The sequence below is a fragment of the Calidris pugnax genome, unplaced genomic scaffold (genome assembly GCF_001431845.1).
Source record: "Calidris pugnax isolate Ruff unplaced genomic scaffold, ASM143184v1 scaffold153, whole genome shotgun sequence".
In the NCBI taxonomy this organism is placed as follows: domain Eukaryota; kingdom Metazoa; phylum Chordata; class Aves; order Charadriiformes; family Scolopacidae; genus Calidris; species Calidris pugnax.
This window is the reverse complement of record NW_015090999.1, coordinates 1924237-1947864: the sequence shown is the minus strand read 5'-3', so window position 1 is coordinate 1947864 and position 23628 is coordinate 1924237. Positions and strand designations below refer to the sequence as shown.

Genomic DNA, 23628 nt, shown 5'->3' with positions numbered 1-23628 from the left:
CCCACACAGCCACTCACTCAGTCCCACACACTCCTCTAATGTGATGGGAGAGTAATAGTCAAAACACTGATGTGTTATAACACTGTTTTAGTCAGAAATCCAAAACACAGCACTATACTGACTGCTCCAATAAAAGTGAACTACATCCCAGCCAGGCCCAGTACACAGAGCTATCTCTCCCAAAAACAAACAAACAAACAAACAAAATAACCCAAAACTTTTGCCCTTAGTAGCAAGTAACTACTATTCTTACCTCCTCTACTCTTCCCTGCATCAAACATATCAAAGGCAGTAATAATTATCCAGTTTTCATACTGAAAAACAAAGCAAGCCTCTAGCAAAGTCATCAGAGAGTTCTTTTTTACAGGGCATGCTTTCCATATAAAATCAACTATAAACAAACCATCGAAATTAAAAGCAGGCATAACAGCTGCCCATAGATGAAACTTTTCAGACTTGTGCTTTCTGTCTCTATTTGTCTATGCATTTTTTCTGTGAAGGTGCTTACTAAAGCATCTCTGCTCCAGAAACAACTCCACAGCACTCCAAAATGACACCATGCTCTACAGTATTTTTTTCAGTACAACTGTAGTCTTCTTTGGGGATAATAGTGCTAATTGCACAAAGCCAAACTGAGCTCTGTAATTCCCTTTTCTAACTATAAGTCTTCAGTGGACTTGATGACCAGCCTAAAATAAACATGCAGCATCCACAGAGATAAGTGCTTAATGTCTTTTTTTTCCCTTATGGAAAATAGGATGCCACTGAGAACTTTGTTTCAGTTCAGAACATTTGCATATTTGCTTAACTTTCATTTCACGTAACAGCCTAATTGAATTCATATATTAGCACTGAAATTCAAAAATGCCTTTCCAGTAGGTTTTCCATCTCTGTGCAAAAGTTTCCTATCTCCTTTCTTTGGATGTAAGTTACCCCCTTTATTTTTTTTTTAAGATTTCTTTGGCTTTATTGCTACATGCCTTATTTTCAGACATCTAGTTGTCTAATGGAGTTTATTTTTATACATCCAGGTTAACATTCAGGCTCTGTATCCAGTGCATAAAAAGAGTTAATTGGTTAAGAAGGCAAGAAGACTCTACATGCTGCAAGACTCACCTAGATGGGACAGTAGGAATGGAATTCATCTGCCTTATGCCTGAGCTATCCACCCATTATAATCACTAGAGAGAAAGAGATACTTTCAGAGGCTAATTCACCTGTCCTGTCTCAGCATTTTATCTTCTGAGATGAATCACCCCCTAAAGATGAAAATTTCTCTCCTTTGGATGCAAAGCTTGACTGGAATGACCTGCTAACTTTTAGACAGTGAATCAGACAGAGGACACTTGGGCTTAAGGATATACTTGGGTTTAAGAATATACATTATGCTCTCATGTGGATACATAGAATTCACAGCTTTAAAAGCAGGACAGCAATTAATCCTTCTTCTAAATGGTGACTTATTTTTTCCAAAATATTGCAGGAGTAGTTAAAAGTAAGATTTTAATTCCATTCTTTACTCCTAAAATATATTCTTGTCTTTTCATTTATGTGCACACATAAGCACACATATATAGAGAACTTTGATTAAATATATAATCTGCCATAAAAACAAGGACTTGAACCTGGAAATCACACTCTGATAGCTTCGTGAAAATGCTTCATGAAAAGTAAAATAACCTTGACAGTATGATTCACAATAGGTTTATAACACGGTGTTCTGCTAGATAAAGCAGATTCAACCAGCCATAGCCCAAACCGGAAACTGGACTCCAGGTTCTGCAATTTAAAGTCCAAATATCCCTTTAGCTGTGGCACATTTCGTACCAAACAGACCTGTTCCCCAGAACAAAGCACAAATCTGAATGTCAAAAAGGCTGTGTTGGATGCTGCTCTACTTTTTTCTATTACTGGCTCTTTTTCACTGTCTCTCTTCATCAAAAGCCTGTTTTATTAGCATCCGAGAACACAGGAGAGATCTGACTTGGCAGACAAGATATGGAAAGGAGCAGACTGGAGATATTACCATAGAGGCAGACCTATTCTGCAGAACTAGAAGTGAAATGCTTCTGGCACAAGATTCTGATATTAAAGATCTCTCTGTTCTGTAACAATAAACATTTTCAGAGACTGTCAGCAGCTAATGAGGGTTGGGATGCAGGACTTAGCAGTTTTGGATTAGGAAAACATGCAGAGATAGTTAGATATCTAAATCTCATGCTAGCCCCCATGAGAATCTAGCCAGTAGGCATTTTTAAATATTTAACACATAGAGTCAATTGGTTTTGTTCTATTGACTAACAGTTTATCCATTTCCATCTAAAGTACTCCACACAAGGACTAATTCTTTTGAAGACATGCACAGTAACCACTCTGCCAAATGTTGAATGACAGCCATGCTAGCCAAGGTCATTTTCTGAGCACTCTTTCTAAAAACACTTCAACAACTTGAGCCTCCACCTAAACACCCACAAAATTACCAATGTGAGTAAAAAGTAATGTTAGCACAGAAAAATTGTTTGGGAATTACAGCTCACATATAAAACACTTAATCATAGAATCATTCCGTTTGGAAAAGACCTTTAAGAACATCGAGTCCAACCATTAACCTAGCACTGCCGTGTGTACCACTAAACCATGTCCCTAAGCACCACGTCTACCCCTCTTTTAAATACCTCCAGGGATGGTGACTCAACCACTTCCCTCAGCAGCCTGTTCCAATGCTTGAAAACGCTTTCAGTGAAGAAATTTTTCCTCATATCCAATCTAAACCTCCCCTGGCATAACTTGAGGCCATTTCGTCTTGTCCTATTGCCTGTTACTAGGGAGAAGAGTCCAACTCCCACCTGTCTACAACCTCCTGTCAGGTACTTCTAGAGAATGATAAGGTCTCAGCCTCCTTTCCTCCAGGCAAAACAACCCCAGTTCCCTCAGCCACTCCTTGTAAGACTTGTGCTCGAGACCCCTCACCAGCTTCATTGCTCTTCTTTGTACACACTCCAGCACCTCAATGTCCTTCCTATAGGGAGGGGCCCAAAGCTGAATGCAGTATTCACTTGACCTCACAATGACAAGTACAAGGGGACAATCACTTCCGTAGTCCTGCTAGCCACACTATATCTGATACAAGCCAGGACGCTGTTGGCCTTCTTGGCCACCCGGGCACACTGCAGGCTCATTTTCAGCTGGCAGTCAACCAACACCCCCAGGTGCTTTTCTCCTGGGCAGTTTTCCAGCCACTCTTCCCCAAGCTTGTATCTCTGCATGAGGTTGTTGTGACCGAAATGCAGGTCCTGGCACTTGTCCTTGTTGAATCTCAGACAATTGGCCTCAGCTCATTGATCCAGCCTGTCCAGGTCTCTCAGTGGAGCCTTCCTACCCTCAAGCAGATAAACACTCCCACCCAACTTAGTGTCGTCTGCAAACTTGCTGAGGGTGCACTAGATTCCCTTGTCCAGATCATTGATAAAGATATTAAACAGAACTGGCCTCAGTACTGAGCCCTGGGGAACACTGTGACTGGCTGCCAACTGGATTTAACTCCATCCACCACAACTCTTTGGGCCAGATAATTTTTTACCCAGCGAAGAGTAAGCCTGTCCAAGCAGTAAGCAGCCAGTTTCTCCAGGAGAATGCTGGAACTGCTTCAGTTCCTAGTTCAGTGCCATATTCTGCTTGAGACCAAAAGCAGTTGTTGGAGCAGCACCACATTCTCCCCGCCTTGATCCTTTCCTTCATCACTCAAAGGATTCACTGCACCTGGAGTATAAGGAGGGACTGTTCATCTTTGCTTTCAAAGGCATCAAAGGCAAGCCTTCCCTGCCCCAGCCAGGTCCATATTTTCTAGGCATCACATCACAGGATTTTCACATATCTCACTGAAAAATGTGAACATACACTTTGAAATACTTCATGCTACCACTTTGGGTTAATCTATTCATTAATACATATTAAATGTCATCCTTAAGTCAGATTGCTCCAGATATATTATTAAATATTATTTAGAATTGTACAGTAGTCCTGTAGCTCCAGTGACTTGCTGCAATTATTCTTGATTTAGCTCAGAATGACTGAATTTAAAAACAATCTAGGATACCAGCAGTTTTAAAGGCCAGGAGGACAAAACCCTATTATCGACAAGTTCTTCAAAAATCAAATGAGCAACATTGTTTAGGAGAAATTCCCTTAGTAGATACTTTTAAGAATAATTATATAATATAGATAATTAGGACTGATGTTTGTATAAATACTTGAGGTTAATATAGCATTTCACACTAATTATCTCAGTTCAAGCTAAGAACGATTATGGAAAAGAAACTTAGCTTTTTAGCTGGTACAAGTCATCATGGTCCATTAATGCAAGCACAGATAACTCTGTACAGATTGCCAGATTTATACCAGCTAAGAATTTTAATTTGTTTTTTTCTCCCTTCCCTGGAGTGGATTGGTGGTTTGGATAGATTTGGGGTCACTACCTAGCATTGCCTTGTTTTCTCTCTGAAGATGAATTGCACTGTACAATGAAATTATGCTGATAAAAACGTGACATCAGGCAGCCCTGAGGGAAATTGCTTTGTCATGTCACCCAGATTTAATTAGGCAAAACTAGAAGCTTAGCTGACATTGAATGCCACTCATGTATTTCTAAGATTAGGATTCCATGTGACTTGGTAGTGAAAAAATAGGAAGTCATCTTATACTTAATTATGATTCAATATTAAGGAAACTTTTTTTTTAATGTAATTAACTGAGTAATGAAAAAGATATTAATCAATTCCATGCTGAAAGTGTTTTTGCAGCTCTCAGACTCTTTTGGTTATGTTGCCTTTGGTATATGTTACCATTTCCGGGTTTTAGTTGTTCCCCCCCACCGTCTTTTTTTAGGATTTAGACAATACATGCCGTGTCTACAGAGATAAGTGGTTAGTGTCCTTTTTTGCCCTTATGGAAAAGGGTGCCACTGGGAACTTTTTTCCAGTTCAGAACATTTTTATGTTTGCTTACATTTGGTTTCACATAACAGCCTGACTGATTTTGTATATTAGCACTGAAATTCAGCGTATATATTGTTTTAGTGATGATAGCTATGCTTCAAAAAACATAACATATCCTTATACAATGGTGGGCTCTGAGCTGAGTACTGCTGCTCAGGGTCAAGATCACAAAAAGTACAATGAGTGGTTCTCTGAAAAGGTCTGCCTAGTGTTCACTAGTAATCAAAAATTCAACTGAACTTTAGGAGTTTCTAGGAAAGACAACAGATAACAAAGAAAAAACATGCCACTGCAAATTCATGCTGCTTGTTGATCTTTAATACTTTGTACAGCTCTTTTCCTTCCATTTCGAAAAGGTTGTAAGAAAATAGAGAAATGTTCAGAGAAGAGCAGAGAGATCATCGAAAAAGAATTTGGAGAATCTTGGAACTAAGAATCTTTAGATTGGAAAAGTGAAAAGCGGAGAGAGAGATGATTATGATAATGATGATGAAATCTGTAAAGTCATGAACGGCACAAAGAAGGTGAACAGTGAGTGCCTGTTCATTGTATTAACTTTTCAAGAACTAGAGGTACCTTTGACCTGGCTTTGCTATGTCATGGTATCATTCACGATCTTGAGCTTTCCACATAAGGAGGTGGGTGGGCGGAACTCAGGAAAAGAATTTTCAAAGAAAGTGGTCTAAATTTCTAACTTGTACATGCTAGGCAGAACTAATTTTCACAGTAGATCCACTGGTCTAGTAAATACTGATATTTGACTTATTGGAGAGCTGTACTTCTTGAGTTCATTCAAACACTTGTCAAAGTCTAACCTTTTTGTTATGGAATTCAGATCACAGATTTCAGATGCCACAGGAAATATGAAGGTCTTATACCTTAGAATTAAATTTTGGTTAAAATTATTTGCAAGATCTTTGTTCTCTACAATCTGTTCCTTGATTTCTGAAAGCAATCAAGTTGTGCCCTTTCAGTCAAACATTGTGAACATGAAAAATTTTCATATTACATGATTTGGCATAAGGTGCCAGAAGTTTGGACATACTAGAGGAATAGTAAGGAAATTCTGGAAACAGATAATAGGATTAGAAGTGCTCTGCATACGAAAATTATTTTTCTTTTATTATTCCTTTACAAGCAGTACTCCTTGTCATGATTATGGTTCCCAGATCACTCTTCCATGCTACTAGGCCAGATGCTGATAGAATTCAGATTTACTTAAATCACAATAATGTAACAGTTTCATTTTCCAGTACTAAAATAGCTTTTTAAGAATACAATGTTTCATGTTATATGGCTGCTATATGAGCATTTTAAGAAACACCTTTTTTTCATTTAATTATTTTCAATGTGGAAAAATTAATGAAATAAAACTTAATATTCTAAGTTGTTAAACTGAATGGTTTCTGCCATAAGCTACAGAAGTTGCTAGATGGATAATGCAGTAACAGCCATTTTCATGGTTTCAAAAGTGCAAGCAAAACAGTTTGCAGAGGGGGTCTGTTACAAGAACTTCCTCATCATATTCAAACACTTGTGGTTTTTTGTTTGTCAGAGTAAATTTTCCGTGCTGTGTACCCCATGGTTTTCACATAAATAAAATTCCTAAAAAGCCAAATGGACGTTTAATATAGTATTATTCAAGAACATAACCTTCTCACTTTTTTAAAAAATTATTGTGAGAATCAATTCTTGTAACTAAGCTAAACATGACCATTTTACTTAGCATTTTCCTTCATTATATTACAACATCTTCTAGAGAAGAGGCAATGAATTATTGTGAATTGTAAGTAAACAATGTGGTGCATCTACTTTTTTTTTTTTTAAAATGGCACCTATATGCTTACTGGACTGCCCCTTTTGTTATTGTCAACATTATCTAGCGAATAATTTCTGTTACTTTTAAAACCCATAGGAAATTAGTAGTTTTGCAGTCCAATAATACTGCCTTGAGATTTCTTAAAGTAGGTGGCTGTTTTGTAAGCTTTCCTTGCAAATTTTGCCAGTATTAGTCCATCTGGAGTGGCAGCCCCAGAGGCTTGTTTATGTGCTCAGATTCTAGGCTGTCCTCTCTATTTAAAAATGAAAGCAAATCAGAGATTTAGACATGTGCATAGCAAAGAACACTGTTGACTTGATATGCTTGCATAATTGGGAGGAAAAAGCCATGTGTCAGTTTAACTAAATTTTATTAATCAGTCTTGTAGGCTAAGTTGTTTTATGCAGTTTTGAAGAAGATAAATTCTGCAAGTGTGTAAAGCTTCTTTGTGACTGATTTTATGCTGGTTTTCTGCTCTTCCCACATTCTTCATAGGTTTAAACAGATTAGACTGATAACTTCCGTTTTGAGTAATCCAAGGGTCTGCCTCTTCTGTTAAATAAAATACTCTCAAGCCTGAAATGCTGATCAGATCCACACAGCATTTACAAACTAGATCAGTCCCTTGATCTTTTCTGGGGTGCTCCAATGACTCTGCTGTCTCCAGGTAGGACACATTCTGGACAAATTTCATCCCACCCACTGCCTCAAAAAGGGCAGCTTGGAGAAGGCCAGTCCAGTTTTGATTCCTTCTACCCTCAACAGCTCTCCACTGTAACTCCAGAAATTTTTGTGCCTGCAAACAGCCTGTGTTCCTTCATGCCACACCAGAAAGCAATGTTTAGTAATTGAATCCAGCCCTTCTTAAATTCGGGGTGGATTTGAATTCACGTAAATGTAGGAGATTATGTTTCTATTATACACAGTGAAAATCTAATAAGTACTGTAGGTGGAATTCAGATATATTTATCATAACCTAAGACAGAATTTTGTTATCTGATTTTTTTGTTACCTGAATATGGACCTCATGATTGTGTTGATAAGGGACTTATTTCTGTTTCCTAAACATGGGAGTCTAACACTGTATGAAATACTCAAAGATACCCAAAACATCTGCCTGGGGCTGACAGACATAAGACGGGACCTATAGGATGCCTATGCCTGTAGGTGGGCCCAGCTCAGTGGTGCTCATGCTTGGGCAGGGCAGGAATGTGGGGAGATGGAGATCAACCCTGCTACAGCACCCCTGGGGCAGGGGTTGACAGCACTGAGGGGGTGACGTGAGGTCCTGGACCATGGGCAGAATGAGGCACCCCCAGTGGAGGCTGGGCTGGAAGAGTGAGACCTGGTAATGCCCTCAAAGTCCTGACAAACTGAATTTTAATCATCAAGTGGTGCTGAATTGAATAGCATGCTAGATGTTTCCAGTTAGGTAATAGTCATTGATGAGAACTTCCTAAGTGTAAATTTTGGATGTGGTATTTACAAACATTTGAATTTAGTTATTTGCATTTTGCCCAAACATAAATAAAAAATCATAAATTAGAGCAGATCTAATGGAAAAAACTATGAAGTGAAAAGAGATAATAGCTCGAGGTTGTAGTAGTATGAGATTCCCATCAAAAACAACAGAAAGGGATCAGAAAAATCTCATTCAAGAAACTCTGAGATGGCTAAAGAAGACACAATCAAATAAACCAGAGGAACCAGACTTCAGACAGCTAATTCTAAACAAAAATGTCAAAGCACATAAGTCTTAATATTTGACCACACATATATAGCTGGTCTATATCTCAGTCTAAATTAGCTATAAGATGAATGCATGTCAGTCAGTAGAATTAAGGATATTAAAAAAAAATCTATAAAACAGTTATATGATCCTCATATTAATGTAACAATGATCAATGGAAAGTTAAAGAGATTTGCTGATGTAAGATTGCACATGCTTAGATTCAGATGATAAAATTTTAAGGCATGTTTTAAGGCATGTGTAGCCAAGATTTCCTACATATTTTTCAAAAGCATTAAAATCATTACTAATTTCAGAGGGACCAAAATGATAAATGTTAGACAAATCTACCTAGAAGCTCCCTTATATGAATAAGTATCTTACTCAGTGACAGATCCACAACGTTAATAGTTTTGCATTAAGACATTCACATTCTAAAAAGATTTTTGAGGTCCTGAAAGAGTTCTACAACAGCCAAAAAAATAAATCTTTTTAAAGCACCCACAGACATGAGAGAATTAAGCAAAAAGCACTGAATTGCAAATTTTACAGAAATACCCACTGTGCGTATTTGGAGATAATTTATGGCTTAGGGAATACAACTAGATGAATTTGAAAGGATCTGGAAGCAATTTCTAAAACACACGTGAAGGGATTCACTTACCTCTAGATCCAACACTTAACTGCTAGCATATGGCTTAACAATTTGTTTAACATATGCAGGTGCTGACTGACTGAGATAAAGTAATTTTTTTATTTTCTATTCATTTATGACCTACCATTTCTTTTACCTTTCAATGTGTACATGGAAAAGTGTTTAGCACAATCCAAAGAAGATACCAGTAAAAAATATGGTTTTTATCATGTCAAGACTTATTCATGGCAGTAGAGGGTTAGTTGCTAGCTAGACAAAATGAATACTAAGAAAGCTTAATTTATAAATTGGAAGTTCAAAAATATTTACTTCAATATAAACTATTATGGCAGCTGTGATTATTCTAGCTTATTTATAGCTAAAACACCGTGACTTTTATAAGGAACCTTTATTTCTGAAAATATTAGTGTAAATTTCAAAACTGAATATTTTATGTGCTTCTTTTTGGTTGGGTTCATACAGTGTCTATATAATTTATAATGCATGTTTTCCACTAATTCTAGTACACTTGAAGTGACTATAAGATTGTATATGTTATACCTTGTTTTCCATTCAATATTACTCTTTCATGTTACCTGAAGTCATTCTGACCTCTGAAAAACTCCGACAATAGACCCTGAAGAACTTATTCTCTTATTATAAGTAATGCTGTCAATTTAGGGAAAAAAAAAAAAAAAAAAAAAAAAAAAAAAGAGAGAGAACCAAGAGAACCAAACAAAAAACAACAGACCAAAGCCATGCTATCTTGGCAGAATCATATTCAGGTACACTGCATGCACAAAAGCACTGTGTATTTCTGTTACTGTGTCACAGCAATAGCAGTCTCTTCCCAGGGCTAACGGGGGAAAGGAATTGTAGTTTGCCTTAGTATTGCTTGCTCTTCTGTTGATTTTTTTGTTGTTGTTGTTAAAACTGCACAGGTTCTTAAATATGGAAGATTGCTTGTGTTTGCAGGAAAATACAGCTATAATGCTTTCTTTAAGCCTTATTCAGTGAGTTGGAATGAATTATTCTAACAAAACGCCAGGTCTTGTCCAGATGAGGACATATAAAGTGTAGGAGGTCTCAACTACTTGGTTATTAGTCTCTATCAGAACCTGCACTTTTATATATTAACTCTTCTAATTTCAGTGAAATCCATCACACATGATCTATATTTTTCCAATAATTAGTGTTAAACTATTAAGTCTCATGTTCATTTTAAAAAGGCTAAATAAAAGAAGTAACAACTTAGTTTTCCAGACCTTGGCTGTGCCATTAAGATTTCATATTGTCAATATTTTTACTTAATTTTCTCCTGTCTCTTTCATCAACCTGAGTATAGCCTCTTCTGATTTCATCAGATTACCAAGTGATACAGTTTTATACCCCAGAAAATTTCATCTCAGACACAGCCTGAAGTTTAGCTAGGAGCAAAAGTTCAGGTTCTGTTATCTCTTTGATAAAGTGCTCCTTGATCTGCTTAAAGTCACTTCTCCAAGTCTGTCCTGAAGTTAAGATCTTCAAACTAAAAAACCCATTTCACTGAAATGATTTCTCTCTCACTTCTGACTGCCTATAAATCGGCTTGTGGCACTAGTATTGATTAGTGTGTCAATAAGTATTTTACCTGACTACCATTCACAGTCTAATTGCCAATAATGGCAGATGAAAGGATATTACAGAACAGAATGGAATTTCTTTTATATTTAGACTTCCTTATGAGTATGAGATTTCTCATCAACTTGAACCCCAAAGATTTGATAAGTGAAACCTTACACTGAAATTATTCAGCTAGCCAGTACATTATGTCATTTTTAATAGCATGTTCAGTCAGGATACATGAATAATTGGGAGTGGGGTTGGTGGGGTGTAGGTACAGAAACAAATAAATATGAAATTCTTCTAGATGTAAAAACATATTAAAACTTTTTTTTTTTTTTTCTGCTATAGGAATATGGATAGATATTACAGTGGTGTCTCGAATCTGACCTCTGGAATAGATTTTTGAAATCTGAGAGGAGCTTCAAATAGATCTTGCTATGACTTGGCTTCTCTTTGGTACGCTAATAGGAATAATCAATATATTAGGGTTTTTTCCCAGGTTTTACAAGATTTAAAGTATATTTCTTTCATCACTTTTTTATAATTCCCCATTTACTCTCTATCATATTTCCAGATGAGTTTTTTCTTCAATTATGACATTTTAGGGATTTGAGGGTCTCTCAAAAACTAGACTAGAGTTGTAGACCTGAAACTCACTATCACAGAAATTGCTTGGCGATTGTCTCTAGTTTTGATCAATAGCTAATAAAGACGTCTTTTATATCTTTTAACTATATAGTACAATTCAAACATAGATTTCAGTATGTAAGGTATACATACATGATAAACTGACAGCAGAGTCTTCTTTCCTCCAGCTTGATAACACGTAGTTTTCACAATGTGTTAGAAATTTGTTGCAGCCCAGGCAATTGCCAGGACAATTATCAACAATTTTAATCTGTAATCAGGATGGGAGATAGATCTAGTTACTTATGCCTAACTGACATTTACAGTGGAATGATAATGTCATTTCTGAAAGATAAGAAATGGTAGTGAATAATATTTCAAGAAAGCTGCCAGAACAAATATTCAGGTTTAGTTATGAGAATCTGTAGGAAGGATTTTTTTAATCTGCGCATACTGTGATACATGAATTTTCAAATTCAGATTTTATTCAGTGAAATAGTACATAAGAAAAATACTTTATTTTTTCTTTTTTTTTTTTTTTTTTTTTTTTTTTTTTTTTTTTCAAACAGGGGTAAGGTACCAGCCTCAAGGATTCCTTGTCGTCATTCTGACTACTTGCTAGTTGATGAAACAAAAAAATAAACTTGGAGCTGATGTAAGGTACAGGTAGCTATGAGCTTGATTCTAAACTGTTGGTCAATAAAGTGTAGAATAAAGTATTTTTTTATTTCTATTCAAGTTTGTCTGGTCCAAAGTATAATTTCAGGCTAAAATAGCCAGCAGTGGTACCTTCCATTTTCCATGTAGGAAAAACAAAACAAGACAAAACCTAAAAAACAGATTGCAAGCCACCTTTTCAGCCTCCAGCACCCCACAGCAATCATTGAATGTCACTGTTTTCTTCTCCTAATAATCACCACGGATCATTTTGTGCAAAAACAATGTAGCACACTGTTCTTAAAGTGATGCTTCCCAGCACCTGGTCTTAAACTGAGTTTTCAAATGTGTAGCTGCATACTGTGGAGTATTTCTAATCAAGATTTCCCAGTGAATTTGTAACCCAAATCAAAACCAACCAGCTTTTTTACTGGTTACAAAAAATATTTCTTGGAATTTCTTTTTTTCCTTTTAAACTGTTAGTTCTGGCAATGTATTCTAGTATATGAAGTTAAGATGGGTTAATTATCTTATACATAACTCTCATTCTTTTTTACTTAATTTCTCTATAGTTTAACAATAAACTCTTTTACCAAACTACATGCCAACATAACTATGTTGGGATTACCACGACAGAATTGTGATGTATAGTGTTGACAAAATCTCTGAGCACAATAAATGGTTAAATTCTCCCAGCACCTTCAACATTTCCCTTAAGTTTCTGTTTTGACTCAGAACTCAACTTCCCAGTCAGCAGCAAAAGCCTAGCTTAGTATAAAATTGCTTAGTTCAGTTGTGAATTAAATTGTGCTTACAGTTTCCTTTTTAGGCAATGTAATAAATATGGTTGACAATATTTTCAGGTTCAGCAAGTTCTCTTTCAAGCCGCTCCATGAGCTTCTGCCTCTACTAGGCTTTAGTGTTTTCAGAAACATCAGTACCATTGCAGAGTTACACAAGTTGTAGTCTGCCCTTTGTCTGCATTCACAAAAATAATTTTCCCAAACATGCCATATCATTCATTATTTTTTTTGTAGTCTTGCAAGCAAAACTTTTTGAATAACTCATGTAATTAAAACTTGAAATGCTGCCTCTGCTACAGAATTTATACCATTGAGAGTGTTGTGTCATTTTTCAGCTTAGTAATATGTATTGTGATAGAGATAGTGGCTTTGAAGTCCCCTGTTTGAACATACCATAATATAAACATATACCTTAAAACATGAAAATGCTCAAGTTCAAGGAAACACGATAATTCTACAAAAGAAAAAATAATTGTTAGAAGCTATAGGATTATTTTTTTCACATGATCATATCTTAATGTGCTATTGCACGTGTATGTACATTCATAACAGTCTGTAGGTTCTTTATTTAATTAATTAGTTTGGTGTACCTAATGGATCAGATAGGCGATACTGTACAATTTTACAGATTTTAAGTATGAAATGCTCTCTTTGTTCAAAGGGAGAAAAACTTATCCAATTGACTAAAGAGATGCTGATAAATCATCATGTTCACTGAAATGAATTATTCAGCTGTCTGCGGGAGGTAATCTTACTGCTCTAATGTTGTAGCAAACATAGTAAAAATACTACAGTGCTACTAGTCTCACACTAATCTTAGAAACAAATCTTTTAGATCTACCAGAAACCTATCTCTGAATTTCTTTTCTGTGAAACCTGAAGAAAACATGCTTTTCATAGCAAGCTCCAACTCCTTTCATACATGTTAAAGCACAGATTATTTGCAAGAAAAATTAATACAGAATAGATCAGCTAAATTACTTGTGTACAGGACAGAAAAAACAAAGATCTTTAAAAAAGTTGTCACAAATGTTCCATAGCAGTTGGAAAACCGGGAAAAAAAAATAATTAAAATATATTGATGATTTTTCATTTTACTCAAAGTAGATGATAAGTGGATACTTTTTAAACAAAAATAATTGAAAGATGTTGTTACAGGCAACTATAACACTAACAAATAGCAAAATCTAAATGAAAGAAATCTCATCATAGATACCAAAGTCAGAATAGGAACATAAGCATAGGTGCAAATTTTAGGTTTTTAAACTTTTTGTCAGAAACTACAGTCTGGGATGCATTCCAGCTCCAGACTGAGACAGCCACAGTCATGTTTTTAAAAGATGTAGCTGAACCTCACAGTTGGAGTTTTAACTCAAGCACAGCTTTTTTTGAGGTTTCTTTAGATTATAGGTATAGAATTTTGATTTTTATCCTTGTATATAGTTTTCATAGGGCATGGCTACAGATCTGATTTTAGTAACATGGTTTAGTTTGTGTCACAGAAACACATACTACTGTCTCTAGCAGTCCTGAGCTCAAATTCCCAGTGTTTGCCAAGATAAGGGCTGATACATACAAACTTGTGCAATGAGCTTACATGTATGCCTTGGCTTTGCAAATTTATGTAAATTTTTGCAAATCTATTCTTTCAGCAAAGCTAAAGGTGAGACTGCATGGAAACAATGTAATCCAGTTCATTTAACATCTGAAAAATCATTCAAAAGGTTTTTCACCAACATACAGAATTTATTGCCACTTTACAACATAGTTTTAGTTCAGCAAAGTAATTTAAGGAGATAGTATTATTAAAGACAGGGCCAGAATACTTACAGAAATGCTACTCATCCACACCTACAACTGTGCACTGAAGTGCAAAGTACTGAAAGAGAAAATTCCATCCAGCTTTACATCACACCAATATTCTACCACATCTTCCTAAAACATTATTAAAAATGCCTGCTAGCAACTCTGTTTCTTTCAGAATGGAGCATCCTCAGCTTGAACAAGCCCACTGATTGATTATGGTAATCAGCCACAGGCTGAGAGCAGTTAGTACATCTCAAGTCATTACATTTTATTTAACATGTGGTTTGAATTTTGTTTTTGCATTTCTTATTAGCCATAAATTCATTTTTCAAGTTCACCATAAATCAAAAATAAAGCATAGGTTAAAAAACATCTGTAGCTTATCTGTATGGAGTACATGAAAGGAAACATATACATCATGTAACAGTAGTTGCAGTACTCTTGGCTAGGCATTCATCAAATTCAAGGAACATCAAGCTTTTAGCTTCCCAGAAGATTACATAGAAAAAGTGGAACACACAAACTGAAAATTAATCATATAACTTATTAAACACACTGAAGAATAATGGTCCTCTTACAGGATATGCACCAGAAGCCAGATTTGGGTACCCTCATTTTCGTTACATAAATCTTCACAAAAGTCACTTAATACTAGTGGTGTATTGACCCATCACACAAAATTATTCAGAATGTACCTTGATAGATGCAAACGTGCAGCAATGTAAACTCAAGTTTCATGGATGTAGAAAACATGGATTGGAGGCACCATGCAACAGTACCAAACTTAATTTGATCCCTTGTAGCTGTGCTACCTGGCTAACAAAAGTTTATCAGCATCACTCTGCAGTGTCTTCATATTTTTTGCACTTGTGACACACAGCCTGAGTGTGTCCCAATATAATCATTCCAGGATGAGGTTTGTTATTTGCAGTTACAATGCTGACAAAACCTGATCATAACAAGATTTCACAGTACTAATGAGTAATAATGAAGAGAAACACAGTTTGCACAAGAGTTTGCCTTTTTTTCTTCTTACATTTTACGTTATATATATTAGATAAAATATATTTAATTTCAGTAATATTCACTTAGCTTAGGATAGACTACCTCCTATTTAATATGCCAACTATTTTAGGTTATTGTTTCTTCATGTGCGTGTAGAACTCAGGTGGAATTTGCTTGAGATTGAGACACCTAAATCTAGATACCTACATAAAGGCACTCACAGTAATCAGTGGAAATCCGCTCGGTCATGCGGACACAGACCCTTAGTCCCTTCTGGGATGTATTGAAGCGTTCAGGATGTCTGCACAAGCCAGACAGGTAGACCAGAGAGTTTACATGGGTTCCCAGTCTTTGGAGTGGTAGCTGGAGGCCAGGTGAGGTACTTTAATGCATGTCAAATGTCCCTAAGTGCCATGCATAAGCAACTGAATCCCACCCTAAAAGCAGTAAAATGAAAGGGTGACCATCAGTCAGAGCAAGGGTCCAGGGGAGTTGCACAAGCACAGGCCAGGCCATGAACATCATCTGGAGTGCTGGTTACCGTTCCTGACTCCTGGCTGGTATTGCAGATGAACACAAGCCACCCATAGAAACTTTGTCACACAAAATCCCCATGCATGTATCTCAGACATTGAGATACCATGCACACCCACCTTGCTTTTGCAAGGAGGAAACCAGTGCAGCCAGGCCAGTAAGGACCCCCGTATGGTCCTAAAGATGGGATGTCAGGGACAGTGAGGGGTCTGGGAATCCATAACTCACTCCAGCTGGTATGTGCAGCCTGGGTGCTGGTAAAAGAGTGCACAGAACCTCCATTGTCCTCTTACGCATCCTTTGAAGCACATACTACAGTAAATACCAGTAAACGTTACACAGATTATGGATATAACTTCTAGGGACTATTGCTATGAGAAAATTCATAATATAATTCTAAAATGACCTCCATAGATTCATTTGGAAAAAAAAATGTGGATTTATTAGCAATCAGAATGAGACCTAAAGGATGATGCTGATCTCTTCTGAATATTTCTATAACTTGTATCATCTTTTTTTTGTAAATTCACAGGGTGGACATTAAGGAATGACTGCAGTCCTCAGTGACACAGACAGCAGACTAAACAATAACATTAAATTCCAGCTATTAAATGAAAGTATATGTGCAAGGAATCAAGCAGAATATAAGCAGGATGGTGTTCAAAATTGTTAAGATTTTTATATACATGCAGGAACATGCTGACAGTATGCTCAGAAATAATGAATTTTCTGTCTGACAAAGATATTGTAAAAGGTATATGTAGTCGAAATATTGTTTAAAAAATCACTTAGGAGTCTAAACATATAGACTGCTTAACATCAGAAAAATGAAGACAGGAAATAACAGATCATAAAAGGGATTCAAAAGAGCTTAGTAAATGTATTTTTGTATTTAGATCTTACTATGAGCTCTTTACAAATAATGCAAGATTAACTAAGAGTAACATAAACAACTGGAAGAACAGAAAAAAATGCAATTTTTTGCAACTACCTGAAGTCCTGAGAGTTCAGTGTGCATTACTGAATTTTTGCCTAAACCAAATTCTCCACAAATATTATCTGGCCAGTTTTTTATGGTCTTTGCATTCTTCAGTGTGCAACAACAATAGAGACTATCATTTTTGCCTTTCTCTTTGAATACCCTTTCAGCCTGTCATGTTATTGTCCATGCTAATAAAGGAACTTAGGTAACTAAAGGTTTTCTTAGGTTCAGCTTCTGAACCAGAATTTAAGTAAGATTATGATGTGATTGTAGTGTGATTTAAATCCCCAGACCCCTAGCTAAATTTCAAGCATGTAATTCTATGTTAAAGATGGCCAAAACCCAGTCTTTTTTCTCTGCAAGGCTGCAGTCTTTACATATATTTCTTTTGTAAGATCTGTTGTTCTACACAAATTGAGTTTACTTCTAAGTTTTCCCAAGAAGCTTAATCTCAAAGGTATTATATTGAATCCGGCATGCTATAGACAGTGTTTAAATTGCTTTTCCTTTTCAAAGAACTGATGTTTCTGCCTCCCGTTTCCTAGGAGCTTGCCCCAGCTTTGTGGGGTGGCTGATTGACCATACTGGTTTTGGCTGGGATAGAGTTAATTTTCTTCATAGTAGTTTCTATGGTTTTATGTTTTGGATTTGGGATGAAAACAACTGATACCACACAGATGTTTTAGCTGTTGCAGAACTGTACTTACACAGTGTCAAGACCTTTTCTGCTTCTCTACCCTGCCAGCAAGCAGGCTGGGGGTGCACAAGAAGCTGGGAGGGGACACAGCTGGGACAGCTGACCCCACCTAACCAAAGCAATATCCCATACCATATGACATCATGCTCAGCAATAAAAGATGGGTGGGAAGAATGAGGAAGGGGAAATCTGTCTTCCAAGACAATCATTATGTGTGATGAAGCCCTGCTTTCCTGGAGATGCTTTGCTTATGCTGCATAGCTTTTGTGTTCCCTCTTAAACTGCCATTATCTCAACCCATGTGTGTTCGCACTTTTACCCTTCCAATTCTCACCCCCATCCCACTGGGGAAGGGTGACTGAGTGGCTATGTGGTGCTTAGTTGCTAGCTGGGGTTAAACCATGACATTCACTTTGTGTACAAGTGATGGTTTACTGAGCTAAAAGGCAACTGAAATGAAATACAAGACTGCTACTTCCACCAAGAGTATGGGCTACGCACCTGTGTGGAAAAGTGCATCTAGATTTCTGTCCCCTCTCCCAAAACTATTGATGAAGTCTGTGAAGTGTTTAGGAGCGGAGGGATCAGTGTGGTGCTTCTCACTAAATGGGTAGCAGAGTGGTAACAGAAGACCTTGGAGCCTCCAGAAAAGATGGAGCCCTCTGTGCGGACAGTTGATTGGATGCATCAGGCTGCGTTCTTGCTCTGTTACAGTTTAAGATAAACGTTTTTAAACTGAAAACACCGATTATGTAAATGACATCAGGAGGGAAGGTAAGATATTTGGCAGGAAAGATTACCCTACACAGTGCCAGAAACTGCAGCGATGTCTTATAGAAGCCAGCAAGGAAAATCAGAAAGGAACGACACAAAATGCCTCTGTTTTGTAGTAAGGAGTGAGCTGGGATCTTGCTGAATGCTGTTTTCCACTTCAGAGAGCTGGCACAAAACAAATGTTCTTTTAGGTGCCGAGCAGACCAGCAGACATTGGCACATAGATATTACTAAAATAAGCAGAACAAAGAACCATTCTCTAGCCCTGAGGCCAAGAGGCATGGTGCGGCCACCTCTGCACAGCATAGCACTTGGCTACAGACCTTTTAGAGACCTTATGCAGTGCATTGCTGGCAAGCAGACCTGGTTGTTACTTTTTATCTATAAGTTCAAAATCTCTGGAAGTAATTCTACAGCTGACTCTGAGATTACATGATACATACACAGATGATCTGCAGCGTAACATAAAAATATGGGGGTGAGGATGGGGGGGACAGAGGGGTTGAGGATTCAAAGCCTGCTGAGATAGCTCTAGAGAAACAGAACAGAGGGACCTATTCTCTTGTGCTTAGACAAAATTTGAGAGAACTCTGTTTCTCTGTTTGGCACAGCCAGAACTGTACCAGTGATGACACTAAGAATTAAGCAGTCAAAAAAATCACAGATTAGTGCTGAAGACCATCTTCTTGGTACTGTTAATGGGACATAACCAGAAGGACAGACTGGATACATAGAGTTAGCTAGTGTAGGCATCAAGATGCTGGCCTTTTCTCACAGTGTGTAAATGCACAGTTGTTTCAATGCAAAGAGGTCACACATATAAAAAATATTCTCTTCCCCTTGTTCTCACGATGATGTTCTCAACTTTGCACTCTTGTTTTATATACTCTATGTGTGAAAAGAGTTTGTTCTGGATCACAGACTCGGACCCACCCTCTATTAAATTTAGCCCATATAAATCTGTGTAGCAATGAAACAAAAATGAGGTGAAAAGTTTTTCAGGGAGACTGTAAACTCCATCTGGATTTAAAGTAATTGTGGGAATTAGTTGGATGCTCCCTTCACTACAGACCAAATGGACAGAACTGAGTATATCTTCTATGCAGATTCTAACATGCAGTGTTTGAAAAGATGATACAAAGCTTTTAGGACTCGCACAACAAACTCAAAAAAGAGCTGATCTACAGCTCTAATACATATTGATTCATCACATGCTAAAATGACAGCTGCAGTAGAAACGGTTTTTGATTTGAGCTGCTCTGTTAGGTTTTTGGGAAGATGGATGTTCTGATAACACATACTATCAGTGCTAGTTTTTTACCCCTCTTAAAAGTTCATCCTTATTTTTAAAATCTTAATGTAAAGAATCTGCAGATTCTAAAAGAATTCTTTATCAAGATTCAGGTCTTTATCACCAAATGCTTTTCCCTCTGCAGTAACTGTCCTTGCAATTGGAAAAATTAAATGTTTTGTTTGTGGTTTAGGCTGGGCTGGCCACTAAACCAATGAGAGATGGTCTCTTTAATTTCTGTCTCTTCCCAAGAGAAGGAACAGAGAATAAGGGAGAGCCACTTAAGTGTTAAGAAGAAAACCAAAACTACTTAGTGAAATATCAATAATAAAAATAAAATATAATCATACACAAAAAAAATATATCCAATATATGCAACCTTTATTGAACTTGCAGGATGACAATCCCATTACTGGAGCCACTTGGAAAGTCCCAGACTGGACTCAGCGATGGACAGGAACTGAACTCAAAAACCGGATTCAGGAAGACACAGATCAGAATCAAAGGCAGACAGACAGAGTCCTTCTCAGATGCTAGCCATTGAAGAAGAGAGGGCTGACCCTTTGATCCCTCAGCTTTTATACTGAGGATGATGCAGGTGGGATGGAATACTCTGTTGGTCAGTTTTGGATCACCTCTCCTGTCTGCTCCTCCCCATAGGTGAGATCCCTCTACGCTTTTCTCCTGCTGACCCTCCAATGGGGCAAATAACAAATTTAGCTGACCTCGGTTGTTATAGCAATAAGTATAAGCAGGAGCCTCTCTGCATACCATTCCCTGGTATTAGCTATAAACATCAGACATTATCTGCTAGAAGCAGACATTGTTTGAAAAATACACCGTTAATTTCAGAGAGTTAGTTAGTTAGAAGAGACTTAACTGGAAAGTAAAATTACTGAAAAGACAATCGGTTCTGTTCTACCACAAACCAGGACATCTTTGCATTAGCCCAGCTTAAAGTAGTATGAAACATTTTTTCCTCTTTATTTAGCATTCCCAGAAGATTTCTTGTTATTAATTTCTTAGTTCAGACTAATTAGAATATATTTCTCTAACATCTCTCTGCTTTAGCTCAGCTTGCTTTTCAATATTAGCAAGTAGCACGTATTTCAATAATAGTTTGGCCCTATTAACTACTATGGCTTCTTTTCAGTTGAGCAACAATACACCTCTGATTTATTCTTTACATTTTTCTTGTCCTTTTTCTTAAGTTATAGCATTTTATTTCTTTTGTCTATATTCATACGCAGTTCCTCTAGGCTGAGTGTCTTTATTTTTCTTCCTCTGACAAAGAACTACCCATATCATTTTCTTTTTCATGTACTTCATTAAGAACAACTAGTGTTGGCTTTTAAAGCACTAGCATACAGCAACAAGTAATTATAAACAGTCAAGCTGCTTTGCCAAAGGACGGGAATTGCTCTGTTAAACCAAAGAAAGAGACTATGAGGGCAACTAGTACTGCATAAGAAGGTTATCTGTAATATTGCTTGAGATCACTTCTACTAAATCAAAGTGCTAGCATTTTGGAACAAGGCATTTGGCCTTCTACTTTCTCTGCTTTATCCTCAAAGAAGATGAAAACCATGAAAGATGAAACCCAGCACTCCTGCTATGCGTACCGATAGCTGATTGCTTGGAAGTACATCACATGTCCCAGAAGTCAGACAAGTCAATTCCATTTAATAAATACTGATATGAGCTGAAGCTTTTCACAGAAGCCATATATACTGTCTTTCAAAACATCCCTCCATCTCACCTTCATGCATTATCATCCCAGATTCCTCATTAAGATGTTGAACCCTGCTCTGTTCCTATTTTTTCTAACTATCTTTCCTGTCCATTGACAGCAGTGCCTTTTAAGACTGCATGGATAAACTAAACTCCTCCCAATAAAAGCAGTTTTTGTAAATTTCACAACTGCTTTGCCATTTGCCAGTAAGAATGTGAAAATCTTCCCTTTATCTAGTAATAATCTTTTGTTGTTTCTTGCTTGTCATGAACTGCTGTCTTATTCTGTTGTTCTCCAAGGTTTAGATCTTAGAAGCAGCTCAGAAGCTCTCCTGATTCAAATGACACCGAGATACAAAGCTCAATAGAGAGAACTAAACACAGGCTCTGTAAGGCAGTGATTACATCAGACTCAGGTCCAACAATGTTCCTTATTTCCACACATTTCCTCCAACAGTTGAATCGAAGTATATGGATTGGTGGCCCTAATTGAGCAGGAAGGTTGGACCAAATTACCTCTAGAGGTTGCTTCCAACTTCAGCTGTTCTATGATTCAGGGATATACCTGTTTGTTGACTCTGGGTTTGTGTGGCTTGACTATAAAAAAAAATCTGTCTTAAAGAAAAATCAGTGAAAGACAATCTTCTAGATGACACTGGATGATAAGAAAATGGGGGGTCTGGTTCTTCAAAGTAAAAAATACTTCAGAATAAATTTCTGGAACAGAGATGGATTTTTCCCCTAGCTTGCTTTCTGTTGACAGTAAATAACTGGTGAGACATAATTTTACTGGAGCTTTTGAATGTGCTTTTCAGCCAGCACGTGAACTGCCTATTACAAGTGTCCTCTGTATTGGAACGCTTTCTGAAAATGACTGGATTCTTTCAGAATCTATTTTTAAGCTTTATGGGTATTTGAACTTGTATCCACTCAGTCCAATCAATACCAGTGGGATATCCCACAAAACTTCCAAAATGTGTCATTCAACTGTGGTACACTCTAATAAGAAAACTGCAGCAGAAGGCATTTAAATCAGTGCTAGCGTGGAAAAGGAGCAAGAGTACTAAATAATACTTGATATAATATGGCTGATTTATGGTGGATTTGTTAAGTATTTGTATGAGCTGGTTCCTCTTTTTCTTCTCCAATCAAATTTTACCTAAACTGGAAATAAGCTGGTATTTTAGATTTATTGCTAGCAAAGAATAATCTGGGATACATGTAAATATTCTGTGCCATTCCTACAAAGCCTGTAAAATAAAACAGTAAAAACTGCAGAACTTTAAATGTCTTAGTAATGGGCCTTCTCGTTGAGATTCCAATAAAATATTAGAGTCTCAGGTTGCAAAATCTTAACCATACCGTTTCTCTTATAAATAGAGATAGACTGTTTTTCTTTCTTTCTTTCCTTTTTTGACCAGATTATTTCTTTTCATTATTCCTTTGGAGTATAAGGAAGATATAACTGTTAGAGCATGTATTGTGTTCGGACAAAATACATTCAGACTTCTCAGATAAGTGGCTTATATGTAGGAAAAAAAAAAAAGACAAGATTAAAAAAACCCAAGGACAAGGAGAGGGAATGCATACTAAGTGGTTTTGCATTGCACAGGAGAAAGAAGAAATCTCTAAAGCCTGCAGAATGATACTTTGAGGAGTAATAAAACAAACAAAGAGTAGAGTGCACAAAAGTAGAGTGCACAAATGGCATGAGCAGATACAAATGAAGAGAAATTAATGAAATGTTCTCCTAAAAGAAACTGACTTATAAGTGCTATTCATATTTCTAGTTATCTCTGAAGAGAGCTTACTGGAAAGGAAAAGTAACAGTATGGAACACAGGGTAATATAAGAACTCAGGCTGTTATAATAACTATTCAGGCAGTTTAGAGAAAAGTCTGTATAGGAAAAAAATGTGGGGCTGGCCTATTCTAATTCTG

General features: G+C 36.9%; 1 long non-coding RNA gene across 6 annotated transcripts in view; it reads left to right on the top strand.

The window, feature by feature from the left end:
• LOC106895865 overlaps positions 1 to 22975 on the top strand; it is a 44166-nt gene extending 21191 nt beyond the window's left edge. For 2 of the 6 annotated variants that reach the window (XR_001413528.1, XR_001413533.1), the window contains 2 exons: positions 11978 to 12068; positions 20354 to 22975. This is a non-coding gene — a long non-coding RNA (uncharacterized LOC106895865). Of the gene's footprint in view, positions 1 to 1031; positions 1456 to 7308; positions 7481 to 11977; positions 12075 to 20353 lie in introns of all 6 variants that reach the window. The other 4 variants (XR_001413529.1, XR_001413531.1, XR_001413530.1 and 1 more) reach the window with 4 other exon arrangements.
• The last annotated feature ends 653 nt before the right edge of the window (positions 22976 to 23628 follow it).